We start from the raw sequence: 17,318 nt of genomic DNA on the forward strand, positions 1-17,318 counted from the left end.
TTCTTGTTGCTGCACGCAGTGATATGACATCTGAGTTATTTGTTTGCAGTGCCATAAGAGAGCATTAGTGGATATAATGTGAACAGATTACTCATTTGTAGAAATATTTATGGTGCTGCTTTCCAGGGATCATTCAGTTCAAAAGCAGATGGCAAAATATGGGTATTTGTGGACTACTTTAATAGCTAGCTTAGGTAAAAATATTCTCATACACCACAGAAAATGCATGTAACAATCTGATATTCTGAAACACATTACTTTGTTTACATATATTTACAGTAAATCTTGAAGAATGCTACTCAAGCAAGAATTTGCTAGTTCCAGATTTTATTAGAGTTTATCTCATCATCTCAAGCCCCTGATCCTGCAAATACCAAAGCATGAGTTAAACTCTTGCTTGTGTGGGCCTGCTGAGCTCTGTGAGCTCACTGCTTGCAGCACAGCAATCTGAGGAACACATGATGTGTGCGTTATGGTTTTCACTTGTCTAGGGATTCGGTCCTCCAGTTTATAACAGTTAAAAGAAACACAGTATCTTGGAAGCAAGGGGTTTGTCTCCCCAGAACCTCAGGATCTTTCTATAATATTATACTGGGAATCTAAAAAATGAACCTTTTCTAGAGATGACATTTTCTCTGTCCTTTTGAGATAATTTGCACACTCCTTTCACGTGGTGGTATTAAAGATCTGCATGTGTTTATACAGCAAAGCCCACATTTTATTATCCAACACATACTTAAGTTTAATACAAAAAGAAAAAAATAATAACAGAATTAATTTTAAAACTACTTCTTCAGTAAAACTTACAACACAAATCTACTTATGGCTTTCATCTACCTTGTTTGGCTCACGTTCTCTTGCAGTTTCCTTACTTAGTTTTCTGATACTTAAAATACATCTCCATTACATTGATTTACTTCTGCTGTGGGCTGTGTGTTTGTTTTTTGTGGGGCTTTTCTATGGGCTTCCAGCTGGAGCTGGTAGAGGTGTCATTGCTTCTCAGCTGTTTGCAATGAGTGCTTCACTGCAGGTGGCTTATATGGGAGTGGAAGGCCTAGGGTGGGTTATTGTATGTGGCTGTTGAACAGAAGCTGTTGGGAGTATTTGGGTTCTCAGCTTTGTTACCTTTTCTTACAGAGACTGAAGGTAAGTTACTGAGTTTTTACTGCAATATGGCTGCTAGACTGTGGAGGATGAGTCATTTGTAAGGAAGAATGTAGGCACAAAACAGTGTGGAGGTACCACAAATGCGTTCTGAACAAATTGTCTTGAAATGCTTCATTTTAAGTTTGCTCATTCAATTTTTCTGAGCTGTATGAGTGTGAACAGCTCAAGTTGGGTCAAGCTCTCAGTTGTAGTCTGTCCCATTCTGAAAATCTGGTACCAGGGATTAAAGTAGATTGAAGTTTGCTGAAATGAGCATCTTGGTCTCTGTGCTCCAGGTTTATATCTAAGTATCAAAGAGAGGGGTTTTTTAGTGCTTGTATGGTGCCTACTCTTGTTATTAATTCTCATGGTGATAAAAACAACTATTAAGTATCCTGCTGCTTCTCCCTTCTTTATCTACTGTGTCATGAGCGTAGTTATTTCATGTTAAAATTGAAATAAAATCTGTGACTGAAAGAGACCCCTGCACCCACTGTGGGCTTCATTTATTTGGGGGCATCATGCAGATTTCCATCTATCCAACTCACTCTTATTTCCTGTCTTGGTTTCCATACAGCATTGCAATCCTGTCCTCTGTGCTCTTTCTAGGCATGTGAATTGGTGTCTCTCAGGTAACAGTAAATGCTCCTGGTGACACAGTAGGAGCAGTAAATATTCTGAGAAATACAAGAATTTAAGTCAGATGCAAGAGCATGTGTTTATATATGTGTGTGTATGTAGTGTTCATTACAACGTGTTTGAACAAATAACAATAGTACAATGCTAATGTTTACTATGAGTTCTCAAGTCATTGGGGAAGCTCAGCGTAAGCTATAACTTGAAGTAGTTCTCTGTAGCTAGGTTGCAAACATTGATGTGCTATTGCTTTCTAGGAAAGCTATTGGCAAAATTTGATAAATGGCATAAAGTGTCTGAAGAAAATACCATATCTGAAAAATGTCTCTAGTAAACAATTGTATTCAACCATGTTAACAGCATAAAAGAGATTGAAACTATTTTTTCTACTTCAGCTCTGTTATCTGTATTTGCTGAAAGATCTGTATAGAGAATAGACCTGTTATTTTCTGTCTTTAGTCTCTTTAACTCAGTACTGCAACTTTTGCAGAGAACATTTGGAGACTTCAATTCAATTTTCCTTTAGTAGAAGCCTAATGCAAGCAGTTAAGATTTCAGAGTTTGTGTTATTAGGCTTAAATTATTTATGCCTGGTTTTCACCAGGTTAGTGTTGTTCCTTTTCTGTGGTAGTTTGTGCTGTGAAAGCCTGAGAAGTAGTGTAGCGCAACTCTTTCAAATTCCTCATTTTGCCTGGTAGAAGGAATAATAAAGGGTAAAAACAAAATAAACAAATGGGACTCAGCAAAACTTACTGACTCTGCATAATGTTCAGACATGCAGTCTGTGGTTGACTTTAAATGAAACAAGAACACAGGGGACTACATTTAATTTAAACACCACTCATACCAAAATAACTTAACCTGAAGAATGACTGCTGTGCAAACACTGTAATAGTACAGCAGAGCTGTCATTTCTGTCACTGTTTAATAGTCTCTGGCCGATTTCATTAACACTTAAAGCACTTCTTGAAAAGTGATAAAAATACGGATACGCAGTCCTACTGAACTCTGAGATCCCATAGAAGATGTTTGTAGCTACTGCTGGCCACTGGTGCTGGTTGAGAGCGGAGTAATATAATCTTGATGTTTTCTTTTCTGGAGATTGTAAAAATAATTTAAATAGGATTAAATGGATTTCTGATATCTTCTGCATTTGTGTGATCTGTGTGAAAACTGAGGAGGAGCAATAGAACTTGAGTTTTTTCTGCCATTTTACTTAAAATGTTGTGAAGAATAGGCTGGGACACTGTAGTGGATGAAGGTGCACCACAGAAACAGTTTGTAGAACAAGTATTTGTGGTCAAGCTGTTAATTTTTGGCTTTCTTGTCATGTATTGTGTTTTTCTTACTGTATAGCTTGTATTTTGATCTGTGTTAAAGGCAATGACCACTGTATGGGAAACTGTTAATCACAGCCTTAACCTCTGATTAAACCATCTGAGGCAAGTGTTGGTCAGCTGTGGGAGCACAGGTGAAGGTAATTCAGCTGTGCTTCTGGAAGGGGTGGAACTTGACTCAACCTCTCCTAGATTTCATTTAAGGGCTGACCACCATGAAGGCAGCATCTCTTTCTGGAAGTCGCTCCTTTGTGGAGTTCTGGTGGCAAGCCTCAATGTTTTCCATCTTGACTAAAGGCCTCAGAGTTGATGAGTTTTTCCCATAGATAACATCTGATTATTTATTTACAACTGTTCTTGTGTTATTCCAACTGTACATTACTGTTCTTGTATTATTCTAACCATACATAACTATTCTTGCCTTATTCCAACTGTGCAGCCACCACTTCTGTATTGTGTGCATATAGATGCTACAGTTGTGATCCTCCCTCATACATGGGCATTAAATTCAGGCATGTTTCTGTGGTTTAAAGCCTTACAAATCCCCTTGCCCTAATACAAAAAGCAGCCCAAGCACTCTTGGAATGGGCTGTGCTGGTTCAGGTGGCAGTCTTATGTTGATGGTTAAAGGTAACAACAGCTGGTGTGGGGCTTGGTCAATTGTGAGGTCCCTTGTCTGAAGGGGCTACAACAGACTCTTGTTTTCCCATGTTGAGCTATTGCAGCTGGTGGGTTTGCATGCTGCGTGCTCTTCATGTGTTTCCATTAGCAATTGATAATTAATAATTAATGCACTCTGTTTCTGGACTGTTTTGCTCTTGCTTGTGTTAAGGAAGGCACAGGTGTGGAAATTTCAGCTGGCCATATCTAAATTTGGGAAAGCTACATGAATGTCTTTCTGAGTATCTGAGGGATAAATGCAGACCTTTGAAAAGGAGAGCAGGAACAGTTTAGTTGCAACTGTTATTACTTTTTGTATAATAGCATGACAAGCTTCTTTGTCTTGCATACTTGTTGCTGGCTCTGTTTATTACTTGACTTCTTTAGTCAGTGGATCTTACAGTGCTGCTGTGCAGTTTTCCACATTTTTTGAAGAGAAGTTGAGATTTGGATAAAGAGCGATGTGCCCGGAGTCATATGAAAAATGGAAGAAAGCAAGAGCTCTTGTGCCCTTTTCTGTTGCCTTTGCCTCTGTGAACCTTGTGTTTCTTCAGGGAAAAGCCACAGCTAATCTTTTCTCTGACATCTATTGTAGCAAGACATGGCTTTTAATTCACCTCATAGCAGCAGTCTGAATGAGAAGCTGCTGAGCACCACTGCACTTACAGTTATTTTGCTGATGGCAACTGGTGCAGTTTGTCACAAGGCTTTTTGTAAGGCTTGTTGTGTAGACTTTCTCTTCCACCATTGCTAGTTGTCTTCCTAACAAGCAGGGAGAAATTAACATGGTTATCACTATTAAGGAGACTGACAGTGCTTCAGGCTGGATGTTACAATAGCTGTGGATCAGCATCTTGCAGACTCTATGACCCTTAGGGTATTTATTTTGTAAAAAGGATAATGTAATGTCAGTAAGAGGTATAGCAGTTGCTTCTGATCAGTAGCTCTGTGCGATGTACACAATTTTGCTTTGGTCTGTGCTTACCTTGATACTCAACATCATGCTCGTGCCCTGGCTGAGAAATCAGCTGTAATGCTAATTCTGTATATCATCTTTGGAGTCTCTCCCCCTGGAATAAGTAGTAAGTGCAGCGGAGCCCAGTGGTTCTTACAGATACAGTTCTGAGAGGATGTGCTTGCCCATGGCTTTGGTTGTTGCTTCAACATTCCCACATCTTTCCCAGGGCTCCCCTTAAATCTCCTGAGCTTACTTTTTGTTTAGTTGGGACAACAGAATAGAGATGAATTTTAATACCCTAATCTGGTCAACAAATAGTTCATGCATGTAGAGATATCTGAGTGATCAGCTGCCTGAATTTATTACATTTCATACGATTATATGCAATTATTTTTATTATATGTTTAAGCACAAAGCAGTTAAAGCTACATTATGTTAATTTCTTTATCCATGCTGCAATGGACACTAGTATGACTAGTATGCTGTGCTCTTGTGATACGTCTTTAAAAGCCATTTCTAGACTTTTTCATTTTAGACTTTATCCAAGACCCAAAATGCTATGGTGTCTTGGATAATTTTGTCAACCTTTTGATGGACTATGGACCTTTCATCTCTAATCTGGCTGCTTTTTGGTCTTGCTCAAGGTCTGAATGCGTCCTGCTACTATAATTCGGCTATATTCCTCTCAGGTTTGTGTAGCATAGTGTTAGAGTGGCTGTTTCTGCATGCAAGTAACTTTCGTATTAGAGGAGTTGGGTTGTTCTACAGGAAATGAATTTGTAGTCTTAACTGACAAACCTGGAGCAGTGCAGCACACTGCAAGACTTAATGGGCTGCACCTAAAATAGTAGGAAAAAGCAGATCCTCTCTATTGATGAAAAGTTTTAATGGGAGGGTGTTGAATGTGAATTTTTTTGTACCTTAACATCAAACTGTAGAATTGCTTGTCTAGATGTCTGGGCAATCTGCTACTAACTGTCAAGAGAAAAAGGGAAGCAAAGATCAATATGAGAGCCTGTGGTGAAGAGTGGTACAGTCAAGTGCAAGGTGAAAGTAACTACTGAAATAGGCCAGTGTAGTCAGAATTTGTCTGAGGATTTGGGGTGGAGAAGTCAGGCCAAATAAAAAGCAAATTCTCTGCATTTGAAACTGGAAATCCAATACAGACTTGCAGGCATCTAAGATACTGGCTCCTCCATATCTAAAAAGGTCTGAATTTGATTGTCAGTTTCAGTCCCCACAGTGGTTTTAGGTGCCATGTGGTAAAAAGACAAATGTGTAGCCTGGCTGCTTTTTTTTTTTTTTTTTTTATGATAGTGGTTGCAAAAAGGCAGTGCAGAGGAAAGGAGGAGGAGGTAGTCGCTTGAGCATCATCAATTATTTATAAGGTACCCTACTGGTAGGAGTAGGGAGAAGCAGTGGAAAGATGAAAGCTGGGAAAGGGAATTTAAAAAAAAAAAAAGGCAGTGGGAATGGTATTATCTTTCTAGAAATACTACCAGAATTTAACTGCATGTCACCAGGAGTCAGATATGTTAAAGAAGGAAGGTAGAAATAATTGAGTGCTTAGTGTCCAAATATCTGCAGTAAGAGCAATAGAAATACCCTTTATCCCTATCCTCCCCCCACCCCCTTCCCCCAGTAGTACTTGTGATCCCAGCCATCTTGTCAGCTTGTGAGAGGGAATGGGAGTTTTTATTGGAATCTAAAAAAAGGTGTGGAAAGAAGCTGCCACCCAAAAATCTGACAACAGAAATTGCCTGCCCTTCTTCCTAGAACTAAAGTCAATGGTACTTGTATGCAACACCATAAATACCCCCAAATATTTGTATAGCTTAAATGTTATGGGCTAATGACTGAAACCATTAAGACACAAGTTAGGGTAGTGGTTAAGTCTCTAAAGAGCTCAGTCAAATATAATGAGGCTAACACAGTATGGTTGAATGTGTGAATGATGTGTATTAGGTCTTCTGAGTTGCATCTCAGCTGAGATCTGGCTTGTGTAGGGACTTGGGTATGATGACTGTTTGCCAATGGATACAGCAACAGGAGCATTAGTATCTATGTGTAGTCTGACTGAGAGTGGGAATTAATATGTGTAGAGCCAAGAGCTGTGCAGAAGACTTTACATGTGCATGGGACTGTGCAGATTCTGACCCTAACTCTGGGATGTGCCCTCTTAGCAGCTTCCAGTTTCCACAATGATTTCCTTTTAGAGAGGAAAGAAATCTGTTATTTTGAAATTAGCAGTGCTTGACACATGGTGTGTGGAAAGTCAAGTCCTGCTTTGTGTTTAGATGTAATAAATGCAATATCTCTCAGCTGACTTTAATTTTATTGATGTAGTTAACAAAATCTGGTTCAGCACTTGCTCTGCATGACTTTTTTATGATGATGAATTTGAGTATTATATTCACTCTGAATAGTAGATTTACATCTGATCCTTTGGTGCAAGGAAAAAACCCTTGAAGTACCAGCAAACAAACACTTATTAAGAAGTCTGTGAAGTTTTCCTATTCATATGGATCTACTTAGTTGAATTCCAAAAATTAAAATGCACTAACCTTCATGTTCAAACTTCTGGAGCTTTTCCTGAAATAGAAGAGCTAACATTACCTTATTCTGAAGCTGGATGTGCTGAAAAATTCCTGGGTAAAACAATAGCTACAGGAAATAAGGGTACTATGTTTACCAGCAGCTGTGGGGTTTGCTTTATATAAAATTAAACAGAATATCTTAGGAAAATGCTTCCAGAAATATTCAGAAGCAGTGCAGAGGATTTTTTTTTTTTTAATGCTTTGTGAAGATAATTGCAACCATCTTCTGAATCAAAACTTGAATAACCTGTTGTTCAGTCTCTGCCTCTGAGATGTATAAAAGATCTTAGTTTGAAGTAGTCTCCACAGGTCTGCAATCTGGCCCTAAACTGTATTCCTACAACAGCTGGCAGGCGGCTTTCAATGTATTCTGCAGCACTTTTGTTAACTGAGCTGTATTTAATGTGTAGAGTGCATATTCTATGTATACTCTAAATTTCAGGGCTAAACAGTGTGAGCTGAACACAGTTAACCAATATCTAGTTGATACATCTTGTAAATCACTTTAGTTTTTGACACTGGTGTTCTATTTGTAGATAAGACTTTCCCATTCCTGTAACTATGTTTATCTAAATGAGGCATTTTTAGAGAAGCACCTAGAAGTCCTAATATGTTGATAAGCAGGAAGATTTAAGCATGCAGTATGAAGTGGGGTACAGTATTTATGCTTTACTTTTTAAGTGTGTATTTCTATACTTTTCTCTTTCTGGTTTCACACTGACTGTTACTGTGGCTTGGTGTGTTTGTTTTTTGTTTTGTTTTTTTTTTGAGCAGGTGTTTTGAAAAGCATGCTAAAACTGAAGCTAAGGAGGTTTGTACAAATCCTGTCAAGGCTGAAGCATCAAGGTCTGAGTGAAGAAAAATATAGGTTAAATGAAGCCTGGGATAAAACTGCTCAGTTGTCATATCCTGCAGCTGCTCTGCTGATCAGCTGAGGCATCTAGGGCTGTCCAGTACTTCTCAGAAAAAAATTTGTCTCAGAATCAGGGAAAAAATAAATGACATTTGCTTTAAAAATAACATGCCATCCATACTGTTAGTGTTTGCTGCCATCTTCACTGGAAATCAGATATTGCCCTGTTTTTGTTCATTTATGTGGGTTGTAATTTTATTTAAGAGACATCGGCATTTTCTTGCAGGTACAGAAAGTTACGTAGGAGAAATAGTCATGTACTGAGGATCTCTAGTGCTCTGAAGTCACTTTTTTTCTTCCTTATTCAGGAAACACAAGAGTAGAATTGGTTTTGATCTGGGTTATACCTCCACCTGAAATCAAGGGAAGTAGCTAGGTTCTAAATAAGAACAGAATTTGGCCTGGGCTTCATGTGCTCTGGAGCAGAGGAAACCAAGAAGTGATCTCTAAAGATACAAAACTTGAAAAGCATGCTAGTGGAGTTCATGAATAATACATTTGAAGACAAATATTTAACTTAGATCTTGGTATTTTATGTGTAGAGTTTGAGCAAGTTAATTAGTAGGCTTTCATAGGGAGCATATCTTAATACTAGTTTTCAGGTGCACTCTGAAAAACTTGGGGATTTTTTTTTTTTATTAATTTGTACATTGGGGCAGAAAACTTAGTAGGGATAAGTCATTTTGTTTCAGCCTCTTCCTGGAGAAACCACCCTAGCTGTAAAAGTGGAAAATCTGAGTACTGGAATCAAAATTGTTTGTGAAGGGAGGTTGTAATAAGGAGGGGTCTGGCCTCTTCTCCCAGGCAACAAACAGGACCTGAGGAAACGGCCACAAGTTGTACCAGAGGAGGTCTAGATTAGACATAAGGAATTTTGTCTACAGAACATTTTTCTCTCTAGAATATTTTTCTCTCAGAGAGTGGTCAGACATTGGAATGGCTGCCCAGGGAGGTGGTGGAGTCTATGTCCCTGGCAGTTTTCGAGAGACATCTGGATCAGGAGTTGTGAGACATGGTTTAGTAGCTAGTAGTAGGTAATGGGAGGATGGTTGGACTAGATGATCTTGTAGCTCCTTTCCAACCTTGTGATTCTAAGAATCTATGATCTAGTCCTTGTTGCCTTCCCTTCTTCCTCTTTCTTGACTACAGTGACAAAGCTCTACTGCTTTATTATGATGAGCATCAGTCTGCTTCTTTTCTATGTAGACAAATGGGGAAAATTCATGGGATTCTTCTAGGCCAACCTATATCTGTTTTGAGACAAAAAGAGAAGTAGTGTTCTGAGATGACAAAGCTACATGCCACTTAAGCTTACCTTATAAGGCTCCTCACTTGGGAGTCAGTATGTAAATCTGAACAGAATTGTTCCTGTCCTTCAGAAGCCAAAGTAATGGTGTGGTCACCCTGACTACTTATCTGGCTGTTCTCAGTTTGAGATTTTTGTCTACACAGTACTTTCTCTTTCCATAATGATACAACTTAGTCCAGCATGCTGATCTTGGCTTTCAGCGGTGGTGATATGTCTTGCCTGGAGAACTAAAATTCCTGGGTGACTGATTTATTTCTCATGCTCTAAGCTACCTTCCAGACCTTGATGTATGTTTGTGTTTTACCACTGACTTGTAGAGGAATAGGGATTTTTCTCCTTGTTTTTAGGATTGTGGTGAAGATACCAAATTTGTAACCATAATGTGATGATTAGATTTATCTTCTGTTACTTGTTATCTTATGACCTCGGAGGTACTATGACAGCAAGCTTTAAAGCATCACAGAGGTTTAAAAGATGTATCACCTGCTGAGACCCATCTAGCTCTAATGTCTCCAGGAGATGGAGATGCAGACAAAACCACTCTTTCTGTGAAGGTCTTGTCTCTGGGGAGCCTGATGGTCTCTTGTCATAAAAACCTCTTTTCTCTTACCCAAGTATCTTTTCTGCAAGGCTGGCAGTCGGTATTTCTTCAAGTGAAGTGTGTTTGTCTGCACCCAGTGTGAGTGTTCATTTCTTTGTTATATTGTCTTGATCCAGCTTTTGTTGAGTATTGTTGCCCTTTACTGCAGAGCAGTTCCTGTCCATGTTCTTGTGAGTGCATTTCTCTGATTTGCCTCATATCTTGGGTCAAAGTATTCTTGCTAAAGGATCAAGTATTAAATTACATTCCTCACCTAGTTTCCTAAGGTATCTGTTCCTGGCAAGCAGCTGGTCTCTGCAGCCGCTCTGGGGCTTGCAGCCCACAGGCTCCTGGAAAGCAGCTTTGAACATAACCACAGTGTGAGACTGCACGCAGCAGAGCAAGCTGCTATCGATGTGATAGAAGCAAAGAGCGTGGAAAAACACCCAACAGCAAGGTAATCTGGCTACCTTTTCATAATGAGTTTTGAGTTCCTCAAAGCCTCACTAGAAGTGTTCCAGGGTTTTGCAAAATAAGGTAGTGTAGTTGGAGCTTACTGCATGTTTTTGCAAGCATTTTTGAAAATGCTGGTTTAGTCCTCCTGACCTACAGCTGGGTCACAGACCCCCTCAGCCTGGGAGAAGACAGCCCTCCATAGTTGGGCTGCTGTCTCTGTTAAAATTCTGCTGCAAGAATCAGAGCAGGATAGCTGGCTGGGAAGACTGGTTAATTGGCAGCTTGCTGATGGAAGGACTGGGGGAAGGACTTTAATTTTTTTATGGTGCAACATAGATATCACACCATATTAATTCAGGATAAACATTGTATTTCTTATATTATTTTGAACTTACTTGGTCTTTATTTTTTACCAGTTTAACAAGCTTTATTGTTGGAGCTGGTTTTAGTAAGTAAACCTGCCTGTGAAACACCAGTTGGGTCTTTGTGCTACATTCATACCAGCTGTGAATAGATGGGCGGTCCTTCCTACTAGTATTGCCCTTGATTGTAACAATTAACCCTTAGGGTCCTTTCTGCCTCTTGATCCTCACTTTAGTTCAGCCATTCAGCTTTCCTTGCAGTGTAGGAAGGAAATCTATTACCCCAAACTTACTTGCCTAGCAATGCTTGCTTTCTTGAGCTCTCTGCACACTATGTAATTGAGGGGTGGTGTTGCTAATGTCAGCTGCTGCTTTGTAGCTTGCCCAAAGGAATCAGATACTCTGCTTTAAAAACTATTTTCACATACTTTGTACATCTCTCAGCTCCTTATATCCTTTCACCCTTGTTCTTACTGTTAATTGATGTGCTGTTGAAATTAGAGACAGAAGAAATAATTATCTATTAGAGTTCACCCTCAGGTGAAAGTTTTTGTTTGTTTTTTTTTTCCTTCTGGGGAAGAGGGCCTTGTTGTGCACTGTGTCAAGAATGAATTTCAATTCATAGTGAAATGTATACACTGAAAAACAGTCAGCTTTCTTTGATTGGTCATCTTAGTTTCAGATTTGTTGCTTCTGTGACAAACACAGTGCTTACTAACATCAGAGGTCTGTATGGGGTCATATTAATTATGTGGTTAATTTGCTTTCTTTTTTTTTTTTTAAGCCTCTAAATCTTGCTGTTCAGCAGCAGTGTAGTTCATGTACATGAATTACAGAAGGACTGCCTTGCCTAAGAAGCCTCTTGTGCCCTACAATTCCTGCCTGAATAAATGAATGGTGAGGTTTGCACAAAGCCTGTGTGACAGTGGTGCAGCTCTGACCAGTGTGGGAACAGTCTGATGGTAGAAAGCAATGCCTGCCTGCCTCTGAAGGTATGGGTAAAGGAGCAGCATCTGGCAGACTGAGTGTGTTGAGGTTGCCAGTGTTTAATACCACAGCTGCAAAGAACTTGCCTTTAGAGGACTTCAGGCTGAATACATTCATAATTCTTAACTTTTGTACTTTGTACTACCTATTTGAACTGTGACTTCAAATTAATTTGAATTCAAATTCAAATTACCTCAAAATAAATTCCTTTTCACATGATGTGTGGCACTGATGCATGTTATGTATATCATTTCAGTGGTAGTTCATAACTAGGAATGTATCTAAGCACAAATGAACAAATAAAATTTTGTACAAAAGGTATGTAAGTTTCCAAAATCTTCAAAACTTGCCCACATTTTTTGCATAGATTTATTGCCTTTGTTCCCTGTAGATCAAATATGAGCACACAAAGGCAATGAATTGGGTACTTCAGTGTTTTAACCACATAAGTGTAGATGGTTTCTGAAATGCTGTAAAAATAAAGAGTACCTGTAAAATGATTAGAGATTATTTTATTGATTCTTTTCCCCATCATGATTTTCTACCTAAATATCTGACAAGGGTATTCTCAGCTGAAGCTTGCTTTTTATTACTCTGGAAAGATAAGATCTTTTTGCCCTTTGAGCCAAGAGATTTTCTCAGTCTATTTTCTTGTACAAACATTGCTTCCCTCAGAGGTCCTTGGCAAGTCGCTCAGCCTCAGTGTTACAATTCTTTCTGCAGTGGAAAGTGAGGATAATAGCATTACTGATTGTGCCTTCTTGGCAGTGCAGTAAGAACTAGCTGGGTAATTTGCAGGCTGCTTTTGTCATAACATGCATTATTGGTTCCAGTCTTACTCTTGTTGATATTGATGGCAAAAGAATATGTGAAGAGCACAGTAATTTTCAAGAAGCCCATATACCCTGCTCCATCTCACACCCAAAAATAAAAGGGGGGGGGAGGGGGAACAACAGGAAGGCAGGCACTAAATTATAAAAGAAATAAGGAAACAGAATGCAAAAAGAACAATAACGGAGGAACCCTCTTTGCTGATGAGCACTGTATGAATTCTAAAACATTACATTTATGAAACTTGCCATTTCATTTCCATTAGCTTGAAAAGGTGACTTGCTTCTTTTCTGGGTAATTATAGTAGTAATATAAGATTCTAGAAAGCAGCGTAGAACTGGAATTTACGCAAAAGGACTTGTGTTGAACTTTCTCATAGCTTTCTGTAATTATGTAACTGTTTGAGATGCTTCCCCTAGCAAGCAGAAGAATCTAAGAACTAACCCTGTGGCACATCTACACAGGAATTGCATATATTCATGTTGTATATGCTCCCATTTCAATTGACTACTAAATTATAAAAAATTCTTTCCTGTACTCTTGTATTGCCCTTTTGTGCCTTGTAAAATATATGAGCTTAAAGCAATTTGTGGTGTTTTTTTTCTTTCCTAAAGATACAGTTATGACTGCAATGGGAATGGTGGTAGGGCTGTCTGGATTAAGTGCTGCTGTGAATTTAAGTGTTGGGAACTTAATTCAGGCTATCAGTTCATTGCAGTGGTGGCCTGCAAATAGGCTATATATGGATAGGATGTGTATCTTTCAGTTCTGCTTCTTGTAAAACTAAGGTGCATGAAATGCAGCTGAAATAGAAAATGTCCATGTTGCTGGTGCCTTTCATTAACAGCAAGGAAAATGCAAGTTCTTATTTACCAAGCAGGTAATAAATGGTCATTTAAACTCTGAGGTACAATACCGAAGGATTCTGCAATGCAAAAGAATGCTTTCCTAAATAAGCTAAAATAAGAAGTTATAGGATGAGACACTAACTCATCTGTGGGATTGTTGTAACTACTTCTATGATCCAGCACTCACAAAAGCATTTGGATATTTGTGGCAGCTTTATCTGTTAAGATCTTATACTATAAGAAAAGCTTCAGTTATCAGGAGTTACCTACTTCTAGAGTAGATACTTAAGGATTATGATGATTAGTGTTACTGATTCTCTTTTATCAAATAAAATGACAGTGCAGAGCTGCCTTTCATTTTGCATTTGAGTATATTACATGCTTCAGAGCAAGTGTGTGTGCATTGGAGCCTCCACCAAATTTATTTGAATGTATTCTGAGCAAGCACTACAGTGTTTGTGAAGTATTAAATGCACTTCTCAAGATGTGCTGTGCTATCTTGCTTTGTTCTATTGTGTCTGGTCATTAAAAAGAGGTTCATGGGATGCTCAGGAGCTGGTGAGCTCATGTGTTCCTGTCCTGCTGCATTCTTGTAGCTCAACCATCTCTCTTGAAAGCAAGCTATCAAATAAAGGAAGCTTTGAAGCTGCATAGATTATGCCTGTCCTAATGGGCTTTCTGTTTTGTAGGTGAAATGTGATGGCAAAACAAATCTATTTCAAACAAACAAACCTGATTTTGTTGATGTCTGAATATATGGAACTTAAAGATTATCTTATTTTCCAGACCTATGTAAGCATGTTGTCATTGGTATCAGCTGTATTTATTTGAAGGGTGGGAAGAGATGATCTTGTCAACTTAGAAATCTGGAAAGCTGTTCTTCAATCTGTAAGATATTTCCAAATCAAGATTTTTTATTTTTTTTTTTTGAGCAGAACTGCATTTTTGTATTCTTTATATATAAAGCCATACAGGCCTGAAGTAATTGTTGATAATTTTGTCTATGATAGATATGGTGGTGTGCTTCTGAGGCTAGAAATGGTGTATGCCACTTGATCACTGTCTTTCTAGGAAATTATACTATTTAAGTCAGTGACACTCAAAAACTGTTGAAATCAAAAGATTTTGAAATCTACTCATATTAGCTCATCTCACCTGATGAATCTATATTTCCAAGGGGTAAATAAAACTCTGGTCTATGACTGTTTTCCTTCTGCTTGGTGGGTTTTGCAAACAGAAGTTCTTCCTTAGTTATAAAAATCTCAAAGTGTAGTCCATCCAAATAATTAAGACATCAAAATAGATTTGTCTGTTCTTCCTTCTTTTTTGGGTGAAGTGTGTGATGAGGTTGTGAATGAAAAGCTATGAAAGAGAAACAAGTGACCTAAAGTAGTTGTCCATGTAGTCTTAACTCTGGGGGCTGGAGTAGCCCCAGTTCACTAGCAAAATGTAGATTTCTAGCTTGTAGCTATACCTCTTAGAACTTTGATCTAATCCTTCATCCCAACACCAGAATGGACACTGCATCTTTCACTCTGCAAGTCTTTGTCCTCCTTGGTATCTCTATTCCTCACTCTCTGCTGCAAAATGCATTGCTTCATAATCTGTCATTTATCCTGGACATTGTGTCCACCAACCACTTGAGTGCTGACAGTCTATCTGTTACAGTCAGTGTAACATGGTACTGTAATAACTTGAATTTGGATGTCTGAAAAGACTTAAGTCACTTCTAATCATACATAGAGGGCTTCTTCCCTATCGCCACTCCATGAGATTGCTGTACCACTGTTACTTCTGAGTCCAGCTTAGTAGCTATATGTGATCTCCTGTATTCTGTAGCGAAGTCTCACCCCAAGAGTGCAGCTGAACCATTTGCAGACAGCTGCTTCTGGCTATTACCAGCACTGGTGGTAGTGTGGAGGGCTGTACAAGGATACTGAGTCAATCTTCACCCTGTGTATCCACTTTTTGCCTAAATTCCTCTGCACATGTTTCTTCAAGGCATAAGCTATAGTTTCTTAACAGTTTTTTTTTTTTTATTTTTTCTCCCTGTGGGAGCAACAACATTCATCAGACACAAAAATGTGATATGTATACAGCAGTTCTGTTGCTTGTTAAATAGTTTCTAACACACAACCTTACTAGCTTAACTGGATGAATTAGCAGAAAGAATGTTAAAGCCACTGGGGAGGTGGATTTCAATGGACGGTATTCATAAGAACTAGACTTGCTCAATGGGATGTGCTGAGTAAGTTGTTCATCACCTGTGTGAGATGTAAAAAGCATTTTTGACTTCATATGCTGAAGAAATTGGCCTAAGCTGGAAGTATACAGTATTAATGTGGGAGCTCTTTTGGGGGGCTTATGGTGCTGGAGTTTGGCTGATAGGCTTCAAGAACAAGGTGTAATGTAGGTGTAAGACATCCATAGCAATATCCACATTTTGTTTTTGTTTTTCTTTTTAAACATTTCCAAAGGGTGAAGTTGAGAGTGGCGAGAATCAGAATAAAACAATTTAAACACAGGAATCTGTTCTTACTACAGGAAGTTTTCTAATACTGTCCATTAACCCATTAATACATGAATAAATACATGTGCGCTAGAAATAACAAGTCTTTCATGATGTTTCTAGTAGAAATTGATGCCGTGTGGAAGATGGTTAAAATGGGATATTAACTATTATTGCCCTCTAGGAGAAAATTATTGAAAACATTCAGTCATAAAAAGTGTAAGTAGATTCCCTTTCCTGCCCCTCCCAAAGCGGTCTTATTGCCTCTTAAAGTGATACATTTATTTTTTGAGCATCTTGTTGCCTTGTAAGTTTCTAGGTTATGTGTCATGGAGCAAAAAATATTTTGTCATGCTTGTTACCTTGCGGTGAATTTTACTTATGCTTTGTTTTTCAAAATGAGAGCTATGATGTGCTAAGCAGGAAATGTTGTCAGGTAGGGACGTGTGGTTGAGCAGAATCTGGGAGAAAGGGCTTTATTTTTTTATTTTTTTAAATTTTTTGTTAGTGTATAAGTCAGACTCAGTTTTTCAGACTATTTTTCTTCTTTTCAATGCCAGGAGTTAGGAGTGCAGGAGACCAAAGAGAAACCGAACATACTTCACATCCTGATTTTTGTTTCTGTTTTCAGGTGGTTAATATTTGTTCTATTCCTAAATGCTTAACTTCAACTGAATCTAAAGAATTACTGTAAAGAGCAAATATGTATTATCACATAGTCTGACTTGTATGATTCCTCTTATCTACTTTGCATGTGTTTTAATGGGGTGACACAAAAATAGCCTTTCTGAGTTAACACTAATAGAAATTAATCTGAATTACTCATGGAAGAGTTCAGAAATCTGTTTCAGTGTTTAAACACTTGAACACAGAACTGAGGACAGGCACCTAAAAATTTGTGGCCTATTGTAATCAGCTTTGAATGTCATAAAGCAGATGACAGAATTGTTTATTTAGAATGGTTGTCTAGAAATGAAAAATGACATTTGAGAGGTTAATGTGAACTGCAAACAGTAGCAATTAATCTCAGTTTTTTAATTATCTTTGTAAACATGTGAACATATTCAGAGTCTCCTGTGCCAAACTTCATTAAGTTCAGATGAGGAAAACATAAAGGAACCCTTAAAATGGGTGAATTTGTTGTAACATGACTCCCTAGAATCTGCATTTCTCATAGCTCTAAACAGCT

General features: G+C 38.4%; 1 long non-coding RNA gene across 1 annotated transcript; it reads left to right on the forward strand.

Moving 5' to 3' along the window:
- Positions 1 to 1,079: 1,079 nt before the first annotated feature.
- Positions 1,080 to 12,359, forward strand: LOC107316615. The gene is made up of 3 exons (XR_001556478.1): positions 1,080 to 1,146; positions 10,415 to 10,593; positions 11,739 to 12,359. It is a non-coding gene; the product is annotated as an uncharacterized LOC107316615 (long non-coding RNA).
- Positions 12,360 to 17,318: the final 4,959 nt, after the last annotated feature.

The sequence above is a fragment of the Coturnix japonica genome, chromosome 7, assembly GCF_001577835.2.
Source record: "Coturnix japonica isolate 7356 chromosome 7, Coturnix japonica 2.1, whole genome shotgun sequence".
NCBI classification, from domain to species: domain Eukaryota; kingdom Metazoa; phylum Chordata; class Aves; order Galliformes; family Phasianidae; genus Coturnix; species Coturnix japonica.